Source organism: Caretta caretta, chromosome 14, assembly GCF_965140235.1.
Source record: "Caretta caretta isolate rCarCar2 chromosome 14, rCarCar1.hap1, whole genome shotgun sequence".
NCBI lineage: Eukaryota > Metazoa > Chordata > Testudines > Cheloniidae > Caretta > Caretta caretta.
In genome coordinates, this window is record NC_134219.1 from 28,907,463 (window position 1) to 28,928,953 (window position 21,491).

Consider the following 21,491-nt stretch of genomic DNA (forward strand, 5'->3'; position numbering starts at 1 on the left):
CTGCTTTCTCCTTAGCTTGGCCTCTCTCTCTCTGACCCAGGCAATTCTGGCTCACACAGAGGATGGGACCCCCCTGGCCTCCTGACTCCCTGATTAACCTGCCCACCCTGTCAATCAGGCTGACCTGGCACATTGGCCTCTCCCCATTGTTCCTGGGGACTGGCAGTCTCAGGGTCCTGATTTCCCATTGACCCTTCCCCTTCCTTTTGGTACTGGGAGCTAGCTAACCCAAACACCCCCACTGAGTTTTAGGAAGTGGACAACAGTTGCCTTACATCAGGGAGACTTGTACCCCCAAAGGGAGCAATGTACCCCCAACTTCCTTAAACTGACGTAGCTCTCAGCCACTGTTGTAAAAGCAGGAGGGTTTATTAGCTGTCTGGAACACAGCGTAGAGAGTCCTTGGTTAGAACAGAGAGTTCCGGCATGGTCCATCCGCGTCAACCGAGAGCCCTTTGACCCCTTTGTTGTCCCAGTTCAGGAGAGCGTCCCCGATTCCAGCGGCCCCACACTGAACAACCCCCAACGTGGCTCCTCTTCAGCCCTTTCTTTTTGTTCCTGGGCAAACCTTGTCCCCTGGCCTTCCTCCTCAGCCCTTTGTTCTCCAGCTGGTCCCATCCCACTGGCTTCCTGCAGAGGGTGGGCCATCCATGGTCGTTAGTTGCTGGGTGCCAAATGTCTGGGCAATTGGAGTGGCCATTGTCTTCTGGGGGTCTCCATGGGCATGGGGCCCCAGGGCCCAGGCATCTAGGCGTCAGCCACTTCTGTATCTCTGGGTCTCTACAAAGGATAAACAACCTTTTCCCACCACATACTTAACCATGCAGCACATAGGGGAAACTGAGGCACATAGTATTCATACAAAATGTACAGAAAATTCCCACTCTGTCACAGTTCCAACCCTCCCCCAGTCTGTGCCCGGGGCAGAGAGGCCCTTCTTTGCCCCTTCTCCCCCCGTCCCACCAGGCTCTGCCCCTGCTCGCCCAAGGATTGCAGTGGCTCTCAACTTTTCCATACTGCTGTACCCCTTTCAGGAGTCTGATTTACAGACCCCAAGTTACACCTCACTTAAAAACCATTCGCTTACAAAGCCGGACATAAAAATACAAAAGTGTCACACAGCCACTATTATGGAAAAATTGCTGACTCTCTCGTTGTTACCATATAATTATAAAAGAAATCAGCTGGAAATGTACATGTCGGTGTACACTCCATAGAGCAAGATGAAGACGTCACTGTCTGGAATGTTGGTTTGCACTGATGTCACCAGTGCTTTTAGGCAGCCCCTTGTAAAACTAGGCCAATAGCGAGATGAGCAGAGGCGGACGAGGGTTTCCTGGGGCCCTGGGCCAGAGCAAGTGCACCCTCCTCCCCCTGTGGGGCTCCCGCCCCTTGTCCAATCAGAAGCAATATGCTAATAAGGCGTATGATCTCCCCCGTGCTGTGTAGTTTCATTCTCCTCGCGGCTGGCTTTTTCGGGCGCTTTCCCTTGCATGAGCAATGGGGGAAGACATGATGTGTGTGAAGGGGGGAGTTGGGGCTCCCCGCTCAGCTAATGTGCAGAGAGGGGGAGATGGAGCAGGGACCTGCCTTGCAAAGGATGCTGCAGCCATGGAGTCCCTGGAGGAGGTAAGCTGTGATCTTCCTCCAGAGCAGTGCCCTGGGAACCTGACTCCCACCCCGGCTCTGCAATGGGGGACTGGGGTTAGGGTGGAGACTGGGGGTTATTCTGAAGATCCCAGTGTCATCACAGCCCTGTGATTATTGTTACAGCCCCCACAGGCAGGCTGCAGGGCCTCGCAGTGTATGTGAATGACGTACGATTTGTATGGCAGCCGCTGTTGAATTGTGTGTCCATTCTTCGGCCACAAATTGAGCTTGAATATTTTCGTTTCCCCCAAAGTGAGGTGTTGGGTAAAGGGGAGACTGGGGGGGAGGGGGGGTTCCAGGAAATGAACAGTAGCTTTTAGACGTGCCAGAAAACCCAGTAAAACACCCAGAATTGCTCCCAAGTCGGCGAGACGTCCTGCCTTTCAGAAAGGGCTCCTGTTCTCTGGCAAATCCTCCCTTCCGGGGACAAATCAACCCCGTGTGCAGACGTCACTTCTCCCTTCCCGAGGAGCCTGGCCCAGAGCGCGGCGCGCATCGCTTGGCCTCCTGCCCCGGTCCCTCCAACCTCTGGGGTCCCATGCTCGTGGCTGGGGGGGGGAGTCTTACGGCAGCTGGGGGGGGCAGGCTCCTGGGGGACAGGGTAGCCGGGGTCTTTGCAGGAGCTTCGTGAGAGAAGCTCACCCCTGAGCAACCCGACAGCTGCGCTCGCCCCTCGGGGGCTGCGAGCAGGAGCCACGAACAGGCCCTGTGGCCGGGGAGCTCTCCGGGTGAAGGGCAGACGGTGTCTGACCCTGCATTGGCTTGGCTGGGGCGGGGGGGCTCGCTCGGCTCGTAACTCCAGCGGGAGAACAATGTTCCACCGCCAGGGTGATGTTTAAGTGGGTGGGGCAGGGGGAGAGACACCTTTAAATCTGCTTGAATGCTCTGGGTGCCGTTGTGATGCGCTGTACACCCCCAGCGCCCCTGTCTTCTTTCACTTCATCTCTCCCAGGTGGTGGGTGCAAGACCCAGGCTGTGGCTGCCTTTGTCTGTACCCCGATGGCCGGGTTCCTCTCCCTTCTCGGGGGCAGCGGTGTTGTGGCCGGGCTGGTCCCAGAATGTGAGAGAGACAAGGCGGGGAGCTGATAGCTTTTCTTGGACCAACTTCTGGTGGTGAAAGGTACAAACTCTGGAGCTCCACAGAGCTCTTCTTCGGGTTTCCTCTGATGTCCTCCCCCAGCCCTGAAGACGAGCTCTGTGGAGCTCCGAGTTTGTATCTTCCACCAGTGGAAGTTAGTCCAGGAACAGGAATTACCCAGCTGGTCTCTCTCTTTCCTTGTTGCCATCCTCCTCTTTCTCTCCACACGTTTCACATCAGATGTTCAGGCTGGGAGCTCTTTGTGGCAGAGATTGTCTTACTATCTGTGCGCAGCATCCCTAGACCAACCCCTAACCCGATCCAGGACAGAAACCTCTCAGCTCTACCCTATTTCTTTCCACTGCAGTCCTGCCTCAGGGATGGAGGCCCCATTGTGCCAGATCCCATAAAAAACACATCACAAAAAGACAATTCTTTCCCCAGGAAGTGTGCAGGCGAAGCACAATAAGTAATTCTCAGCCGCTTGTGCAGAGGAGCAGCAGTGACCTCTAGTGGGAAGAGGAATTCCCATTGCTGGAGCACAGACAATCATAACAATAGTGTAATAAAGAATACAACTGCTCTGGAGGTTGGATCCCAAAGTGCTTTACCAACCACATCGTACTTATGGGAATCCTTTCCCCCCACTACTGACATGCAGCCACCTCTGGAGTGAAACTCCACAACTGTTCAGCAGCACACAACATGGGCAGACGATGTCTTAGGGGAATGATTGAAGCAGAATCCACTCGCCTATTGGAATTTCACAGGGCATTTGAGAGAGGCAAATTGTAGTCCCCCGAACTGTCATTTGAACCGACTCAGATCTCCCCCATTAAAGAAGAGCCATAGGATTTGTAATGACCATAATGGGACCTTGCTTTTAACTCCCAGCTGAATCCTGACACCAGCAGAGGCACAGCGCCCCCAGCTGCCAGGTTGAGTCTCTGGGTTCAGTTCTGCCTTAGTCGGGGGTGTCATCCGTCTTATTTGTTTCAACACTGAGTTTCCCTTGAGGTTTCCCATTGGGAAACAGCCTGGGTCTGTCTCTGTTCAGCTTTTATAAGCTCACACCGTCAAACCTCAAGGAATTACATTTGAATGTACCAAGCCAGAGATTCCTCCCAGCCAGTGATTCCTACATCGAGCCCAGAACTTGTGACTGAGTTAGAGCAGATCATTCGTAAGAGAGCAACTCCGTGTAAAGACTTGGAGTGAATTCTCTCCTCTCTGGCCTCCCAGCACCTTGCTTTCCTGACCTACAGCGTGCCCGGCTGTTTGAGTGCTGACCCTGAGAAAAGCCCTCACTAGTACATTGAGCCTGAAGGCTTTTTACTAGGGCTGGCAAGCGATTAAAAAAAATAATCGCGCTTAATCGCACTGTTAAACAATAAGAGAATATCATTTATTTAAATATTTTTGGATGGTTTCTACATTTTCAAATATATTGATTTCAATTACAACAGAATACAAAGTGTACGGTGCTCACTTTATATTTTTGGTTATAAATATTTGCACTGTAAAAAACAAAAGAAAGAGAATATTTCAATTCACCTAATACAAGTACTGGAGTGCAATCTCTTTATCATGAAAGTTGAACTTACAAATGTAGCATTATGTACAAAAAATAACTGCATTCAAAAATAAAACAATGTAAAACTTTCAAGCCTACAAGTCCACTCAGTCCTACTTCAGCCACTCGCTCAGACAAACAAGTTTGATTACAATTTGCAGGAGATAATGTTGCCCACTTCTTATTTACAATATGACCTGAAAGTGGGAACAGACGTTCACATGACACTGTTGTAGCTGGCATCACAAGATATTTATGTGCCAGATGCGCTAAAGATTCATATGTCCCTCCATGCTTAAACCACCATTCCGGAGGCCATGCGTCCATGCTGATGACGGGTTCTGCTCAATAACGATCCATGGCAGAGCGGACCGAGACATGTTCATTTTCATCATCTGAGTCAGATGCCACCAGCAGAGGGTTGATTTTCTTTTTTGGTGGTTTGGGTTCTGTAGTTTCCGTATCAGAGTGTTGCTCTTTGAAGACATCTGACAGCATGCTCCACACCCCGTCCCGATCAGATTTTGGAAGGTACTTCAGATTCTTAAACCTTGGGTTGAGTGCTGAATCTATCTTTAGAAAGCTCACACTGGTACCTTCTTTGCATTTTGTCAAATCTGCTGTGAAAGTGTTCTTTAAATGAACATGTGTTGGGTCATCATCCGAGACTGCTATAGCATGAAATATAGGGCAGAATGTGGGTAAAACAGAACAGGAGACATACAATTCTCCCTCAAGGAGTTCAATCACAAATTTAATTAACGCATTTATTTTTTTTAATGAGCATTATCAGCATGGAAGCATGTCCTCTGGAATGGTGGCTGAAGCATGAAGGGCAGATGAATGTTTAGCATATCTGGCACATAAATACCTTGCAATGCCGGCTACAAAAGTGCCATGCGAATGCCTGTTCTCACTTTCAGGTGACATTGTAAATAAGAAGGGGGCAGCAGTATCTCCCGTCAATGTAAACAAAACTTGTTTGTCTTAGCGATTGGCTGAACAAGAAGTAGGACTGACTGGACTTGTAGGCTCTAAAGTTTTACATTGTTTCATTTTTGAGTGCAGTTATGTAAGTGTAAGCAGTGTCAGGATGAGCTCCACCCTGACATCTGGTGGTGAGGTGTGGCAAGTTGTGGAAAAGAACTTCAGGGGCCAATCTCATTTGCATAGGCACACCCACCACGCCTAGAATGAGACCATAGCTGCCCAAATGGTCACTTTCGCTGCTGTGGGATCCCCAGTGTCTCTGTTATTGGGGCAGGAAGAATAAATTGTTATTACCCTGATTATGGGAACTGTGCTTGGAACTGTATGTGGCCTTTTGTTATGATGGAGGGATTCACCATCAACTAAGTAGCACTCGCTAGGCAAGGGTCATGGGTTCCAAAACTGTGTGAATGGAGAGAGGCTGGGGACAAGTACTAATACTTGGTGGTATGGGCCCCTTGGTGAGGACTTTACATGCTAATTGCACTTCCTCCTCTCTCCACTGTGGAATATCAGAGCTAATTTTGATTTTATTAGAAGTCTAGTTATAGGCTGCTGAGCTCATTTTGGGCTGACAGTGCACCAGCACTGGGGCTCCCCTACTACAAGCTGAATTCACCTAAGAGCTGAAATCACTGAGTGTTGTGTTAAGTAGTGGGGGAGCCGGAAGATATATTGTGGAGCAGTTGGCGGGCTGGCTGGTGGAGCAGTTTGTGGATGGCAGGAGCTGCTTGTGGGCCGTGGAGCTGAGCGAAGGAGTTCGTGGGGCGGCTGGCGGAGCGGAGCGCAGCTGAGCGAAGGAGTTTGTGGGGCGGCTGGCGGAGCAGAGCGCAGCTGAGCGAAGGAGTTCATGGGGCGGTCAGCTTCAGATCATGTAAGGTGCCTCTTACCCCTGTCCCATTTCCACCCAGGTTGGGAGGTAAAGCTCCGCAGATAAACTTTCGAACTCTGGGGCTGCCCTGACCAGGGACAGAGACTTTTGGGGCATTGGACTTTTGGGACTTTGGGTGATTTGGGGTTGCTGGACTCAAGAACCAAAGGGAAAAGGGCATGCCCCAATTTGCTTGGGGTGGGTTTTTGCTCATGGGTTTTGTTATGAATCCTGTTGGTGGTGTTTCCCAAACATAATGCCACATTGTTTCTCTCTGTTATTAAAAGGCTTTTGCTACACTCAGACTATGTGCTTGCGAGAGGGGAAGTATTGCCTCTTGGAGGCGCCCAGCGGGGGTGGTACATATTTGTCCCAGGTCACTGGGTGGGGGCTCGAGCCGGTTTGCATTGTGTTATTGGAATGGATCCCCTAGATATTGAACTCGGCCCTTGTTGCTGCCAACTCTGACGGGCAGAAGGGTTACATAAGAAAAAAATCCACATCTGTAAGTTACACTTTCACGATAAAGAGATTGCACTACAGGACTTGTATGAGGTGAACTGAAAAATACTATTTCTTTTATCATTTTTACAGTGCAAATATTTGTAATCAAAAATAATCATGTAAAGTGAGCACTGTGCCCTTTGTGTTCTGTGTTGTAATAGCAATCAATATATTTGCAAATGTAGAAAAACATCCAAAAATATTTAATCAATTTCAATTGGTATTCTATTGTTTAACAGTGTGATTAATCACGATTAATTTTTTTAATCACAGTTAATTTTTTGAGTTAATCACGTGAGTTAACGGTGATTAATTGACAGCCCTGCTTTTTACACAACTGTAGGGGAAACTTCAGCAATGTCTAGAACTAGAGCTGATACAGTGTAAGCCTAGGTCATGAAAAACGTGAAAAGAAATGACAGTTTGATGTCCTTTGAAGGAAGTAGAAAAGTGAAAGTCCTCCCCCACTTTTCAAATGGAGGGAACTGTTAAGAGTAAATGTTTATTTCCCCTCCAAAACTGAATGAAATCCTCCCTCCCACCCTCAAAACCAGTATTTCCATTCTAAGTCCACTCCCCCATCAAAAAATGAAAAATGGCAATCAAAATAAAACCTTTCATTTGGCTCAAAATGGCATTTTCCATTAAAAAAACAACTTTGAACACGAGTTTTCATCCAGCTGTAGTTTGAAGGTTCAGAATTAATGACATCTCGGTTCCCATTTCTCCCTCCAGAGGGATCCGGGTGCAAACTCTACCCCAGGGACTGGCTGCTGCATGGGGACAAGTGCTACTGGCTGTCTAAGGAGCGTAAAGATTGGACTGGGAGCCGTGACGACTGCTCGGGGAAGAGCTCTCGCATGCTCGTGATCCAGAACCGGGAGGAGATGGTAACATAAAATATAGGCTCATCCAACTCCAGTTGGAGAAAGACGTGTGTCACTAGTTACAATCCCAGTGTCTTTCACTAGAAAGACGTGTGTCACTAGTTACAATCTACCACCTCCCTGCAAATCAAACTCCACACTGGGGTGTTTTCTCCCCTTCTAGGGGTCTGGCTTATAAACATACAGTTCAGAACAAGAACCCCACAGCTTTCCCACCCCAGACTGCCCAGCTGGCTCCTGTAGGTGTTTCACTCCCAGGCCCTCTGTCTGAAAGCTCAGCAGAGCCCTTCTGCATAGAGCTACTCACACAAACCTCCTACCCCATCAAATCTCTCCCTGCCCAGACTGGCTGCCCTTGTAGCCCCACCAGACCTGACTCCTGGTCACCTGCTTCCATCACCTTTGCCTCTGAGTCCAGGGGCATCTAGTCACAGGTGAGGCTCAACCCAGGACTCCCTTAAAGGGCCAGCTCACCCTGTGCCACCAAGGACTGGTGCTGATGTTACCATGTCTGCATAGAGAGAGCCACGTTCACCTGCACTGGGACCCTGCCCACCCAGGGGAGAGGGTGAACTAACTCAGGGGCTGGTGGGGTCTCCTGCTGGCATTATGGGCAGAGCTACTGAAGGAGAGAGCAGGCACTTCATGGGATGACTAAGGGAATTCTAGCATGTTACAGGATACTCATCCCCACCCCCTCTGCTTTGCACATCACAGGATTTCATACAAGATGTTGTACAAGATGCAAACTACATCTGGATTGGCCTTAAAGTGACACCCCCAGGGGGGAAATGGACCTGGGTGGACGGTTCCCCATTAGATCCAGTGCGGTGAGTGCTGCTTGACGTTTACTCTTAGAGATGTTTGGGAAAAGCTCCCATTGTATAACTTGCTCATGTTAAATGTCCAACGTCTGTTCGAGGCCTGGTCTACACGGAAAAGTCTTAGCAGCGTAACTAGGTTGGTTCAGGGTATTTCTCCTAACAGAGGTGTGCCAGCAAAGGCCCTAGTGTAACTGCCGTTCTCCCAATATCTCTGTGTGTATAGCAGTGTAGCTTAGGGGGATCAGGGGAGCTGGCATAAGCGATAGTGGTGGAAGCAGTTGTATATGGATATAACTGTACTTATCCTTAGGGGACCCAGCTATTTTCCTCTTTCCATTGTGAAAACAGAGCATTTATTCCTGTTGTTTCCTATCTTTTAACCAGTTACTGATCTATGAGAGGACCTTTCCCCTTATCCCATGACAGCTTCCTTTGCTTAAAAGCCTTTGGTGAGGGACCTTATATTTTCCTGCTTCTAATGTACTTAATTCTTTTAGGTTTTGCATCTTTAGGAAGTTGCTTCTCAAACTCTTCCTTGCCCTGCCTCCTTATACTTTACAATTTACTTGCTGGAGTTTTGCTCCGTCCTAGTTTCCTCATTAGGTTTAGACTTCCAGTTTTTCAAGGATGCTTTTTGCCTCTAATGGCCTCCATTACTCTGCTGTTTAGCCAGGATAGCAATTTTTTGGTCCTCCTCCTGTCTTCTTTTATTTGGGGTACACACTTAGCCCTAGTCTACACTGTGTGTGTGCGGGGGGGATTGACCTAAGACATGCAACTTCAGCTACGAGACTAGCATAGCTGAAGTGGACGTATCTAGCTCGACTTACCTTGGCATCTTCACAGCGCTCCCCCATCCACTCCGCCTGCACCTCTCGCAGCGCTGGAGTACCGGAGTCGACGGGAGAGAGTTCGGGGTTCGATTTATCGCGTCTAGACTAGATGTGATAAATTGACCCCCAATAGATAGATCGCTACCTGCGTTTCCGGCGGGTAGTGTAGACCTGCCCTTAGACCCGGTCTACATTACAGACTTATGACGGTATAACTATGTTGCTCAAGGGTGTGAAAAATCCACCCCCCAAGTGATGCAAGTATCCTGACCTCACCCCCAGTGTAGACAGCACTACGTTGAGGGGAGCACTTCTCCTGTCCCCATAGCTATCGCCCTTGGGGAGGGGGATTGGCTCTGCTGATGGGAGAAGCTCTCTGGTCAGCGTAGGTAGCGTCTTCACTGCAGCGCTGTGAGTGTAGACAAGCCCCTCGTCTGAGCCTCTCATGCTGTATTTAAGGAGTGTCCGTGATACTAGGAGACATTTGTCCCTGGTGACAGCTCTGTGCAATTTCCATCCAACAAGCATCCACATGGTTTTGTGGTTCCCCTTTTAGAAGTGAAAGGTGGGGGCTAGAAATCATCTCTGCATCATGCCCCGAGGTGACAGTTAGTCTGTCTGCTCCAATCACTCTTTATCCCGAGTCTTGAACAGGGTTAACAGGAGAGAATAAGGGACCCCCCACCACCACCACCTCAGACTCTCCCCTAGCTCAGTGGTGTGAGCCTACTCCTAAGAGGTGAGAGACGCCTGTTCAAATCCCTTCTCCTACCCAGCTACAAGGGGGACTTGAGTTGGGGTCTCCTACTTTCCAGGTGAGTGCCAGAACCCCTGGGCTAAATGTTACCAGGAAGCGCTTGCTCCTCTCTGGTTTCAGAGTAGCAGCCGTGTTAGTCTGTATGCGCAAAAAGAAAAGGAGGACTTGTGGCACCTTAGAGACTAAGCAATTTATTTGAGCATAAGCTTTCGTGAGCTACAGCTCACTTCATCGGATGCATTCATCGGCTGCATGCTCCTCGCTGCCAGTCTGTGGATGCTCACCTGTGGGGCCCAAGCTGGTACAGGTCCTTTGAACATGCCCACTGGCTTGGGGCCCCAAGGCAAGTCAGGCGGAGACTGGCTCCTGGATCATACTGGGGCTTAGGCAGCCAGCAGCCTAGAGGGAGGGAGCAGCACAGGTGCTCGGGGCGCACACAGACACCCCGTAAACTTTGACTCAGAAAATTGAGGCACCGAGCAAGTTCAGGCGCTTCCAGGTTTTGGTGGCAGCTGAGCTGGGGTTTGGTGAATCCCAGGGGGATGCGGTTCTGGGACGGAGGTGTCTGAAGTGGCCTTTAGCCTCTTAAGTCTCTTTGTGAATCCAGCCCTAACCGTTCATCGGGACAAGTCCTCAGCTCCCTGAAGCTGTCCCGTTACCCAGGTCGCACGGTGCAGGTTTCCTCTCACCCATCAGACTTCGTTTTTAAAGGAAAGCTGAGATGTAGGAGATCAAGGTGGCGCTTCCAATGAACAAGTACCAGGTCACCAACCCCATGAGATTCAGCCTCGTATGGTCCTTGCTCCAGACCCCCTAACTCTGTGGGTCTCAAGCAGGGGTACAGGTATCCCTGGGGTACACAGAGGTCTTCCGAGGAGTAGGTCAACTCATCTAGATCTTGGCCTAGTTTTACAACGGGCTACATAAAAAGCACTAGCGAAGTCAGTGCAAACTAAAATTTCAGACAGACACTGACTTGTTCACACTGTTCTATACGCTACACCCGGACATGTAAGTACAATACTTATTTCCAATGGATTTATTTTATAATTGTATGGTACAAATGAGAGTCAGGCAATTTTTCAGTAATAGTGGCTGTGGCAACATTTGTATTTTTAGGTCTGATTTTCTAAGCAAGTCGTTTTTAAGTCAGGTGAAACTTGGGGTATGCAAGACAAATCAGACTCCTGAAAGGGGTACAGTGGTCTGGAAAGGTTGAGAGCCACTGCCCTAACTCACCTCACAGCCTGGGACGTCTTCTCGACTGACGCTCCGCAGGAAAGTTAGAGATGAAGGACAACACCAGAGCCCACCTTCCCAGTACAGGGAGGGGGAAGAAAGACTCACCCCTGGGCCTTTCCTTGTTACAGGGACCCACAGTGACACGGACTCTCTCTCACTCTGCAGCTTCTCAGGCTCTGCAGATGGGAACAGCTGCAGGTGGATAAAAGGCAGCCAGGTTCTGTCTGAGACGTGTGCCATGGAGCTCAAATGGATCTGCCAGAAAGAAGCGGCCGTGATATAAACAGTGCAACTGAGGATCCACATTTGTGTATCTGTAATGTGAAGTACCCCCCTGTTCAGTTTCATGGGTAGGGCCCTACCAAATTCACCCATCCAGTTTGGTAAATTTCATGGTCATGAGATTTTTAAAAGTCTTTTAAATTTTACAGTTTTAGCTATTTCCATCTGAAATGTCACCGTGTTGTAACTGTGTGGATCCCATCCCAGAAGAGGGTCATGGGGGGTCTCAAGGCTATTGGGGGAGGGGTGTCACGGTATTGCGACCCTGACTTCGGCACTGCTCCTGGCAGTGGTGCTACCTTCAGAGCTGGGCTCCCGGCCGGCGGCCACGGAGCTTTCTGCTGCTGGGGGAGGTTCCTGGCGGTGGCTCTGATCTGGCCCTGGGATCAGCCCATGCAGAGGACGAGGTCCTGTTCCTCCCCAGCCCAGCCCGAACTTGCAGCTAGAGCCTGGCACATGGTAGGAGCCCCTGCCCAGGATGCTCCCAGCCCTGCCCCTCCCCCATTCCAGGGTCCAGCACTCAGAGGTTAAAAGGGCCTGGAGCTGGCGGTTGGTGGGGTTCCCTCCTGACCACCGCGCTCGGGGCAGTTGCCCGCATCACCCCCCCATAAGGTTCCCCCCCACCACCATGCCACCCTCACTTCTGCACTGTTGCTGGCAGCAGTGCTGCCTTCAGAGCTGGGCACCAGACCAGCAGCTGCTGCTCTCTGGCCGCCCAGCTCTGAAGGCGGGGTAGACGTAAGGGTGGCAGTTCTGTGACATATTCCACCCCTCCCCCACCGAGCCAGATTTCACAGGGGAGACCAGATTTCACAGTCTGTGATGCATTTTTCATGGTCATGAATTTGGTAAAGCCCTACTCACGGGGCAGGACTGGGGCTTTAGGCAGAGCAGAACTCTGGGCAGTGCGGGGACTCAGGTGCCCCGCGCAGTCACAGTTCCTCTCCTCGGTCCTCCTCACTGGGCTGGGGCCTTGTAATTTTTAACTGCCCCAAACCTGCAGTAAGTTAATACCCTGCAATGTACCCGGGTACCCGGGGCTGGGAGGCACCTCGCCACCACCTGCCCTTTGCCTGAGGGAGCCTTGTCTGTGCCTGCCAGGGGTCAGCTCCCCAACTCCACTGGCCACACGCACTTGCTGCTGGGCCTGCCGTCACTGCAGGGTAGCAATAGGCCCACTCTGCCCTCAAGTCCTTTGAGAATCTGTCTGGAGCATCCAGTCCCTGGTCCCCTGGGCACCGGTATTATTCACAGATTCACTATTTCCAAAGGAACAGTAACATCCTCAGCCCCAGCTTACCAGGGGGCAGTGGGGCAGCAAGGCCAGGAAAGGTTCGAAGATCAACTGACCTCCATGGACCATTTATGCTGGGTGGGTATTAACCCAGGTCCTATTCTCCCCCACACACACACCCAGCTGGGTCTGGATGGGCCCCTGCAGGCCCAACCCACCCAAACTGCCCCGGGCGCAGGTTCCAGGTGACTCTCAGCGTGGTGAGGAGCAGCTGTAACGCTGCACAGAAGAGCTGGGTCCAGGGCTCCCTGGACAGTTTACATCAGCTCTCAGGCCAGAGGCCTGTCAGGACAGGCTGTATTGCAGGGGGCGGCTGGAGTGAAATGCCAGCAGCACAAACCCAGCGGCCATGGTGTGACCCCAGCCACTCACACAGAGCTTCCCGTGAGAGCTGGAGGCCAGCGCTTCCCACCTGGGAACAGGGTGGGATCCAGGCCCACAGGCAAATCCTCCCCCATGGTCCCATCCTGGCTACTCACAGAAGTCATGTGCTGGGCTGGGAGGAGGTCCAGCACTACTCTTTGGGCAAGTCGGGATCTCCCTGCCCTCAGGCCACCAGCCTCTGGCTTGGGGTGGGATCTGTCCCAGAGAAGGGAGAGCCCAGCTCACAGCCACCTGAGCAGATGGCTGTGGATGGCTCCCCCACCAGCATCACCCCAGATGAGCTCTGAGGAGATGGCAATGATGCACCCAGAGCCTTCTACTGGGGTGGGCACCCGCAGGGTGGCAGATTTCAGGGTTAACACCCCACTGAGATGCCTGTTTACCCAGTTCCGGTAAATTGGCGTCACATTAGCTATCCTCCAGTCATCGGGTACAGAAGCGGATTTAAATGATAGGTTACAGACTACAGTTAGTAGTTCTGCAATTTCACATTTGAGTTCCTGGTCCTGGTGACTTGTTACTGTTCAGTTTCTCAATTTGTTCCAAAACCTCCTCTAATGACACCTCAATCTGGGACAGTTCCTCAGATTTGTCACCTAAAAAGGATGGCTCAGGTTTGGGAATCTCCCTCACATGCTCAGCCGTGAAGACTGCTGCAAAGAATTAATTTAGTTTCTCTGCAACGGCATGGTGCCAGCTGCGGTGTGGACAGACCCCAAACAGGCCGGCTAACAGATGGGCTCATGATGCAATCACAAAGACAGACTGCTGCCGACATCAGGGCATCCTTGCTGGAATATGTGAAAATATCTGACTGGGATCAAACAACAGGTCATCAACGGACTTGTTTCCTAAGCCTCCTCTGGGAACATTTTCCAGCTTCCCATCAATCGCAAAGGGCTTTTTTAAAAACATCATTCAGCTGTAAGTACATAAGACTGGCCACATGGGTCAGACCAATGGTCCATCTAGCCCAGTGTCCTGTCCTCCGATACTGGCCAGTGGTAGGTGCTTCCGAGGGAATGAACAGAACAGGGTCAGTATCGAGTGATCCATCCCATTCACACCCAGCTTCTGGCAGTCAGATGTATATGGACACTCAGAGCATGGGGTTGCATCCCTGACCATCCTGGCTGATAGGAACTGGTCGAGCTATCCTCTGTGAACTTATCTACTTCTTGTTTGAACAGAGTTATACTCTTGGTCTTCACAACATCCCCTGGCAACAAGCTCCACAGGTTGACTGTGTGTTGTGTGAAGAAATACTTCCTTTTGTTTGTGTCAGACCTGCTGCCTATTCATTTAATTGTGTGACCGCTAGGTCTTGCGTTACATGAAGGCGTAAATAACACTTCCCTCTTCACTTTCTTGACCCCACTCATGATTTTATAGACCTCCTATATCCCCCCCTTAGTCATCGCCCCTCATATGGAAGCTGTTCCACATCTCTAATCATATGGGGATAGTTGAAAACCCCCATTATTATTGGGTTTTCTGCTTTTGTAGCCTCTCTAATCTCGTGAATTTCACAGTCCCCATCCTGGTCAGTAGTATATTCCTGCTGCTAGATTCTTATTCTTCAAGTGTGGAATTCCTATTCTTTAGAGATGCTAGGATACAGTTGGGTTCGTTTACGATTTTTACTGTTCTTTACTCTATGCTTTCCTGGACACGTAGTGCCACTCCCCCGCCAGCGTGACCTACTCTGCCGTTCTGTCAGCGCTGATGGTCCAGGGTCAAACCCTGCTATCGGCTCAACTGGGGTTTGGTTATTTGATCCCACCCACATCCCACTGAAATCCCTCTTGGGATGTCGTCTGGGCCATCTCTACTGTACCCCACTTCTCATGGCAGCCCCAGGCACTCAGCATTTGTGACTATCAGGCATCTTTAACGCAGATGGCCCCACTAAAGCCAGACAGATCTGAAAGCTTTGGCCAGTCTCCCAGCAGACAACACTTGCTTCCACCCATCACTAATACACAGAGTACATAGCACTGACTGGTGAGTCAGCCTGAACTCGCTATCTCAGACGCCAGGGACCCAAAGCCCAGGGAATTCACAGAGGACTTACAGGTTGTTGAATTCGGTGCCATTGGCCCATTTCCAGAGCTGCCCAGGGTCCCTCCGGAGGCCAATCCAGTGGTCAAATCTGCCTTTATAGCACAGCACGAAAGCCTAAAAACAGCAGAGGGAGAGGTGGGGTCAGAGCACAGGCTCTGTGCACCAGAGACTCACAGGGATACACTGAAGGGCTCTGTTTTCAGGGAACGGCTGGGGATTTTCGCCTCCGTCTTGCCCAGCTCTGGGTAATTCAGTATTAACTTTCCTATCCCAAACCTTGCCTTACAGAACAGCTGAGCTCCCCTGCCCATCACAGGGGAAGGGGAAGGAAAGAGCCCAGCTGATCTCAATAAGGGATGCTGGGAAGGGCCAGGGATGAGAGAAGAGCCACCAAATCCTCAGCTAGAAGGGGCCAGGGCTAAGAGGAGCCTCCCCATCCTCATCTGGCTACCCAAGAGCACTGGCTCTTCAAGTCAATCTGGGATCTCAGTACCCCTTTGGCCTCATGCCACCCAGAAGACACTCAAGCCAGCCTTGCCCTCGAGAGGGGCGGTCTCATTTTGAGAGGGCTGACAGTGAGTGATCCCTGCAGTCAGACACGGACACTAGAGGTGCCCCGGGCCAGCCAGCCAGGCCTGGCATTCAGCAGCTGGAAGCTCATTTACTCAGAGCTGCTCCTCGAGCCCAGGTTCTCCAGCAGCAGCTGCTGAGCCAAGACCAGAACGTTGCAATTCGAGCATCTCTCACCATTTCCTGCTCACTGTTGATCTCAGCCAGGGAGGCGCTGAGCGCAGAGCAGTGGGTCAGGCTGCAGGTCCAGTTCCTTTCGGCCTCAGAGAAATAGTAGCATTTCCCTCGGTATCCGATCCAGCAACGGGCCCCGGTTCAGGTGACGGAAGCTTAGGTCTCCACACTGAGAATGAGACAGCGACACGTGGTGTGAGCGAGACCCGCCACCCGCCAACGAGGAGAACAGGGGGAGATCAGCCCCTGCGCCCCAGGCTTCTGAGACACCTCGAACCAGGGTGGGTACTGAAAGGCCGTGAGGGAGCCAGGAGGACTCTGGGAATCCAGCCCCAGAGGGGGGTTATCTGACTCTGCTCTCACTCTCTTGGGTTCACATTCAACAGGGATGCAGCTGACAAGCAGCTCATGCCATGAAGCCCAGGACAGAGAGCTGGGCCCAAGCTCAGTGTTACAACACGGGGTGGGCAGAGAGCCGCAGAGGGAGGGGACAGTTACCAGGGGGCCAGCAGGGGGGCAATAATTAATGGGTAGGAGATTAACTTCAACGTGATTTGCCAGGTCTAGTACCCCAAGGAGTTCTGCTAGCCTGGACTGCTGCCCCCTCCCCCTGCTCTGCGTTTTGCTTCCCTGGAGAGGCAGGTTGAGATGAAGACAGGAACAAACTCCCTTCCCTTCAGGAGACCGAACGCCCGCTGCCCGGCCTGTCCAGCGCAGCCAGCCAGGTTCACGGTCACCATAAACATCTGCCATCTGCGCTCGCACACGCTGTCTGTGCAGGCGGGGACGTCAATAGCGCGACGAGACCCTGCCCTGCCGAGGTCACCAAGGGGTGGGTTTCACGCTGCGTTAGGGAGGTGTCCGTACTGCGTTCCACGGCTCCTTTCAGTGACGCGCCAGCACCTGCCCAGCACTGGGCACCACCCAGGGATGCAGGAAGGCCAGGCTGGCACCTCAGGGCGACACGCTGCAGGCAGAGGGCCCAGCTCATTGCTGCCCTGCACCGTCAATCACCCCCACTCTGCACGGGTAGCCGTGTCTGTGCCTGGAGCCCGGCAACAGTGACTTGGACCCAGAGTGCTCAGAGATGGGCTGGGGGGAGCTAATTTCAGTCCCGACACAGAGAGTGCCCAGGTGCAGGGGTCTGGGAGGGAGCAGGAGGGGGGTCTTGGAGGAACATCCCCCAGGAATCCTCTGTCCCAGGGGCAGAAGCCAGACAGGCCAGGAGGAAAGACTGACTGGTGGCTCAAGGGGGAATGGGATGTGCAGAGAGGGGGAAGGGAAGGGTGAGAACTCACCTGCCAGGACAATGATGAGAACTAAGAACATGATTGCAAGGGCGACTGTGAGCACAATTGTACATTTCTTGTAGTTAGGACAAGGATCTGAAACAGAAAGACCCGTCAGGCAGGGCCGCGAGGACACGTCTCCCCGACGGCACCAGGGCTGGAGCTGCCTTAGAACAGTGGTTCTCACCCACCGGTTCGTGTACCCCTGGGGGTAAGCAGAGGTCTTCCATGGGGCACATCAACTCATCGAGAGATTTGCCTCGTGTTACAACAGGCTAAATAAAAAGCACTAAGTCAGTACAAGCTAAAATTTCATACAGACAATGACTCGTTTATACTGCTCGATAGAGTATACACGGAAAGGTACAGCATTGATAGTCCAGTTCATCTATTTCATAATTAAATACGCAACAATGAGAGAGTCAGCAATTTTTCCAGAATAGTGGCTGTGACACTTTTGTATTTTTATGTCCGATTTTGGAAGCAAGTTGTTTTTAAGTGAGATGAAACTTAGGAGAGTGCAAGACAAATCAGCCTCCTGACAGGGCAACAGTCGTCTGGAAAGGTTGAGAACCACTGGACTCGAATATGCACCGTTCTGTCGATTGCTCCTTCCGTCCGATGCTCTGGGAGAGGAGCCCGGAGGGTCAGGCCGGCTGGGGCTGGCAGAACAGCCCCTCCTTCCTCTCAGCCCAGTGCCCTCCCCTGGGCACTCCCAGCCAGGCTGCCAGGAGGCCTGGTGAGCTCAGGGGCACAGAGATAAGGACCCACATGTCCTGGTGGCAGTTGCCCCCCCCACCATCCCCACCCCCATTCTGCCCCCTGCCGAGCGCTGGCTGGGCCCACACTGCCGAGTGCCCCTGTCCCCGCACACTGGGGTCTCACACTGGCCATACACAGCAGAAGGGGGGAGAACGAACCAGGCAGAGATGGGCCAGGGCTGTCACAGGGGGTCTGACACACCCAGCCCAGGAGGGCCCTGCACAGCCCCATGGCCACCCCTGTGTCTGCCAGACAGCAGCTGTGAGACAGGGATCGGTGCCCTGAGAGCCTCTGGGGGTGATCCAGTCCCTGCTGCCCACAGACGGGGTGTTGCTGGGCACTGGCTGCTGTCACTGAGAGCCTGGCCCCATGTGGGGCAGCCTCAGTGTCTCTCTTCAGCCTGTTCCCAGGCAGCGACACCCCATTACCTGGCTCCCCTCCAGTCTCCAGGTGTCCATGGCCCTCAACAGGCCACTCCTGCAGCTGCTCTTCGCTCCCAGCAGGTCCAGCTGCTGGCCCCATCGTCTCTTTCAGCGACGCTCAGGCCGCACACGCTGCTGGAGACGCTGGGCTGGGGTCGGCTCCTCTCTGTGACTGGGTCCGATTCAGCAGCAGCGAAGCCGAGCTGGGGCGGGGGTCCTGGCCCTGGCTCCCCGCACACCCTGCTCCGGACTCTCTGGCCGATCTGAAAGTCGAGAGGGACCCAGCAGGACAGGTCAGTGGGGGGTGGGGCACGATTTGTGGTTTCTCGTTCCCTGCCCAGCAGCCCAACCCCCTGCCAGAAGCGGTGCCATGATGATTGAACCCCCTTAAACGCCATCGGCCCCTCCACCCCCCAGGGCTTCAGAGACCTGATCTGCCACGGACCCCACCCGCCGCGCACCACCCCCGCGTGACAGGCACCCAGCTGGGGTTGACAGGAGGAAAAAACCCTCCCTCCCCACACATACCTCCCGCAATCGAGAGCAAGTCGAGAATCCTAACAGGAGTGGGGAGTTGGTGGGCGGGGGAGAGAACCAGGATGGATTGAGTAAAATCAAGGCAATTAAATCACCAAGTCCAACGCCTCAATTGAAATGATCAATTTTAATCAACTTATCAATTCACACTTCAGTAATTTTCTAAGGCCAAGTGCCCACCCAGTGGGCAATAGAACCATTAAAACTTCATGTCCAAAACTTCCCCCATGGGGGGAGGGGTGGAGTAATTGTGGGAGTGGCCCTTTCCTTCCCCCTTGTTCATTGGGACCGCAGGCAGGGGGAGGATGCCCGTGGGAAACCACGGTTGGGGGTACGGGGTACAAGGTTGGGGGTACAGGGAGCAACAGTGCGCTGATGACCTCCCCCCCAACTGGCTCGGGGCCATGGGAGGGGAAGGGCCCAGGTAGCTCCATGCTCCACACAGGTGCCCCATCCCCAGCGAGCAGACCAGGAGTTGGGGGGGCAGCCACCAGACAGGCCCAGCCCAAGGAGGGGGGACGAGGGGGCGCCCCCCACAGCCAGAGGAGGGGGGGAAGGGACGAGGGGGGAAGGAGGGGCCCCCCAGCACTAGGGGAGGAGGGAGAAGGGGGACGGAGGGGACCCCCGCCCGCCCCAGCCCGAGGGGAGGGAGGGAAGGGGGAGGGGGGATGGAGAGGCCACACGCCCGCCCCAGCCCAAGGAGAGGAGAAAAGGGGGAAGGGGGACAGAGGCCCCCCCCCAGCCCGGGAAAGGAGGGAAGGGAGAGGGGGGACAGAGGCCCCCCTCAAGCCCAGGAAATGGGGGAAGGGGGACAGAGGGCCCCCCCAAACCGGGAAAGGTGGGGGAAGGGGGACACAGGGGCCCCCCAGCCCGGGAAGGGGGGAAGGGAGAGGGGGGACACAGGGCCCCCCCAGCCAGGGAAAGGGGGTGAAGGGAGAGGGGGTACACAGGGCCCTCCCCCCACCTCGGGAAAGGGTGGGAAGGGAGACAGAGGGGCCCCCCGCAACCCGGGAAAGGGCGGGAAGGGAGACAGAGGGAACCCCCCAGCCCGGGAAAGTGGGGGAAGGGGGACAGAGGGCACCCCCCCAGCCCTGGAAAGGGGGAAAGAGAGAGGGGGGAGAGAGGGCCCCCACCCAGCCCGGGAAAGGGGGGGAAGGGAGAGGGGGGACAGCGGGCCCCCCCAGCCCGTGGAAACGGGGGGAAGGGAGAGGGGGGACAGAGGGCCCCCCCAGCCTGGGAAAGGGGGGAAGGGGACAGAGGGCCCCCCCAGCCCAGGAAAGGGGTGAAGGCGTACAGAGGGCCCCCCCCAAGCCCGGGAAACTGGGGAATGGGGACAGAGGGCCCCCCCATCGTGGGAAAGGGGGGGAAGGGGGACACAGGGCCCGCCCCCAGCCCTGGAAAGGGGGGGAAGGGGGACGCAGGGCCCCCCCAGCCCGGGAAAGGGGGGGAAGGGGGACACAGGGCCCCCCCAGCCCGGGAAAGGGGGGAAGAGGGAAGGGGGTGTGACGATGTGACTCAGCAGGGAGGGGGGAGTGTTGACCTGGGAATGTGCCCTGGGGATGGGAGACCTGAGAGCCTGTCACCTCAGCCAGGAGGGGGAGGAGGAGGGGGAGGTGACACCTCTGCCCAGGAATGTGGACGGAGGCTGCAGCAGGGAACCTGCTGGGTGGGTTTAGTTTTCAGTTTGGGGCTGGGTGGAGGAACACAGGGAACCCCAGGGTTGGGGTCTAAGCTCCCTGCTCCCCCAGAAGGACGTGATTGAGGGGTCCTGGTTGTACCCACAAGCTCTGTTGTGGACTGTGTTCCTGTTGTCCAATAAACCTTCTGTTTTACTGGCTGGCTGAGAGTCTCAGTGAATCCCAGGAAGAGGGGTGCAGGGCCTGGACTCCCCCACACTCCGTGACAACTGGTGGCAGAGGTGGGATGTACTGCACCCTGTGAACGGCGCTTCCTGCAGTAAGTGACTGGGGAACAGTAAAGCGAAGGGGAATTGACGGGGACCAGGCGTGCTGAAGATTCAGAGAGAGACGGTTTCAGGGGGCGGTTAACCCCTGGGAGTGTGTGACCAGAGAGAAGGACTTTTGCAGTAACAGGGTCCCCCGGGGGATTGCAGCGAGCTTGTCCCAGGGGCGGAGGAGTCTGCAGCTCGACCCTGGCAAAGAGGTGGTGACCTCAAGAAGGACTGGCACACTAAGGGATTTTCCTGGAAACCGTGGAAAGCTGCCTGGCCTGCGAATGGCCAGCAGGGAGATGTACGCTAAACGCCTGAAGAGCGACCTGGTGGAGCTGTGCAGGCAGAGGGGGCTGCGCATCGGGAGGTCCACCAAGGAACAGCTGATTGCCCAGTTGGAGGAGAGGGATCGCTTGGATGACCCGATCCCTGTCCCTGAGGGAAGCCGCCCGGCAGACAAAGCGTGGGCCCTGGGGCCTGACCAGGCTGGGAGGGGTCAGACTGCTGCCGAGGACATCCCAAGACCCTTCCTACCTATGCCTGGGGGGGGGGG

General features: G+C 53.8%; 1 long non-coding RNA gene across 2 annotated transcripts; it reads left to right on the forward strand.

The window, feature by feature from the left end:
• The first annotated feature begins 1,434 nt into the window (after positions 1-1,434).
• LOC125621852 (uncharacterized) lies at positions 1,435-11,483 on the forward strand. 2 transcript variants are annotated; one of them, XR_012664939.1, is made up of 4 exons: positions 1,435-1,629; positions 7,402-7,556; positions 8,271-8,383; positions 11,375-11,483. It is a non-coding gene; the product is annotated as an uncharacterized LOC125621852 (long non-coding RNA). The 2 variants fall into 2 exon arrangements; XR_012664940.1 differs by having other exon boundaries at positions 11,338-11,416.
• The last annotated feature ends 10,008 nt before the right edge of the window (positions 11,484-21,491 follow it).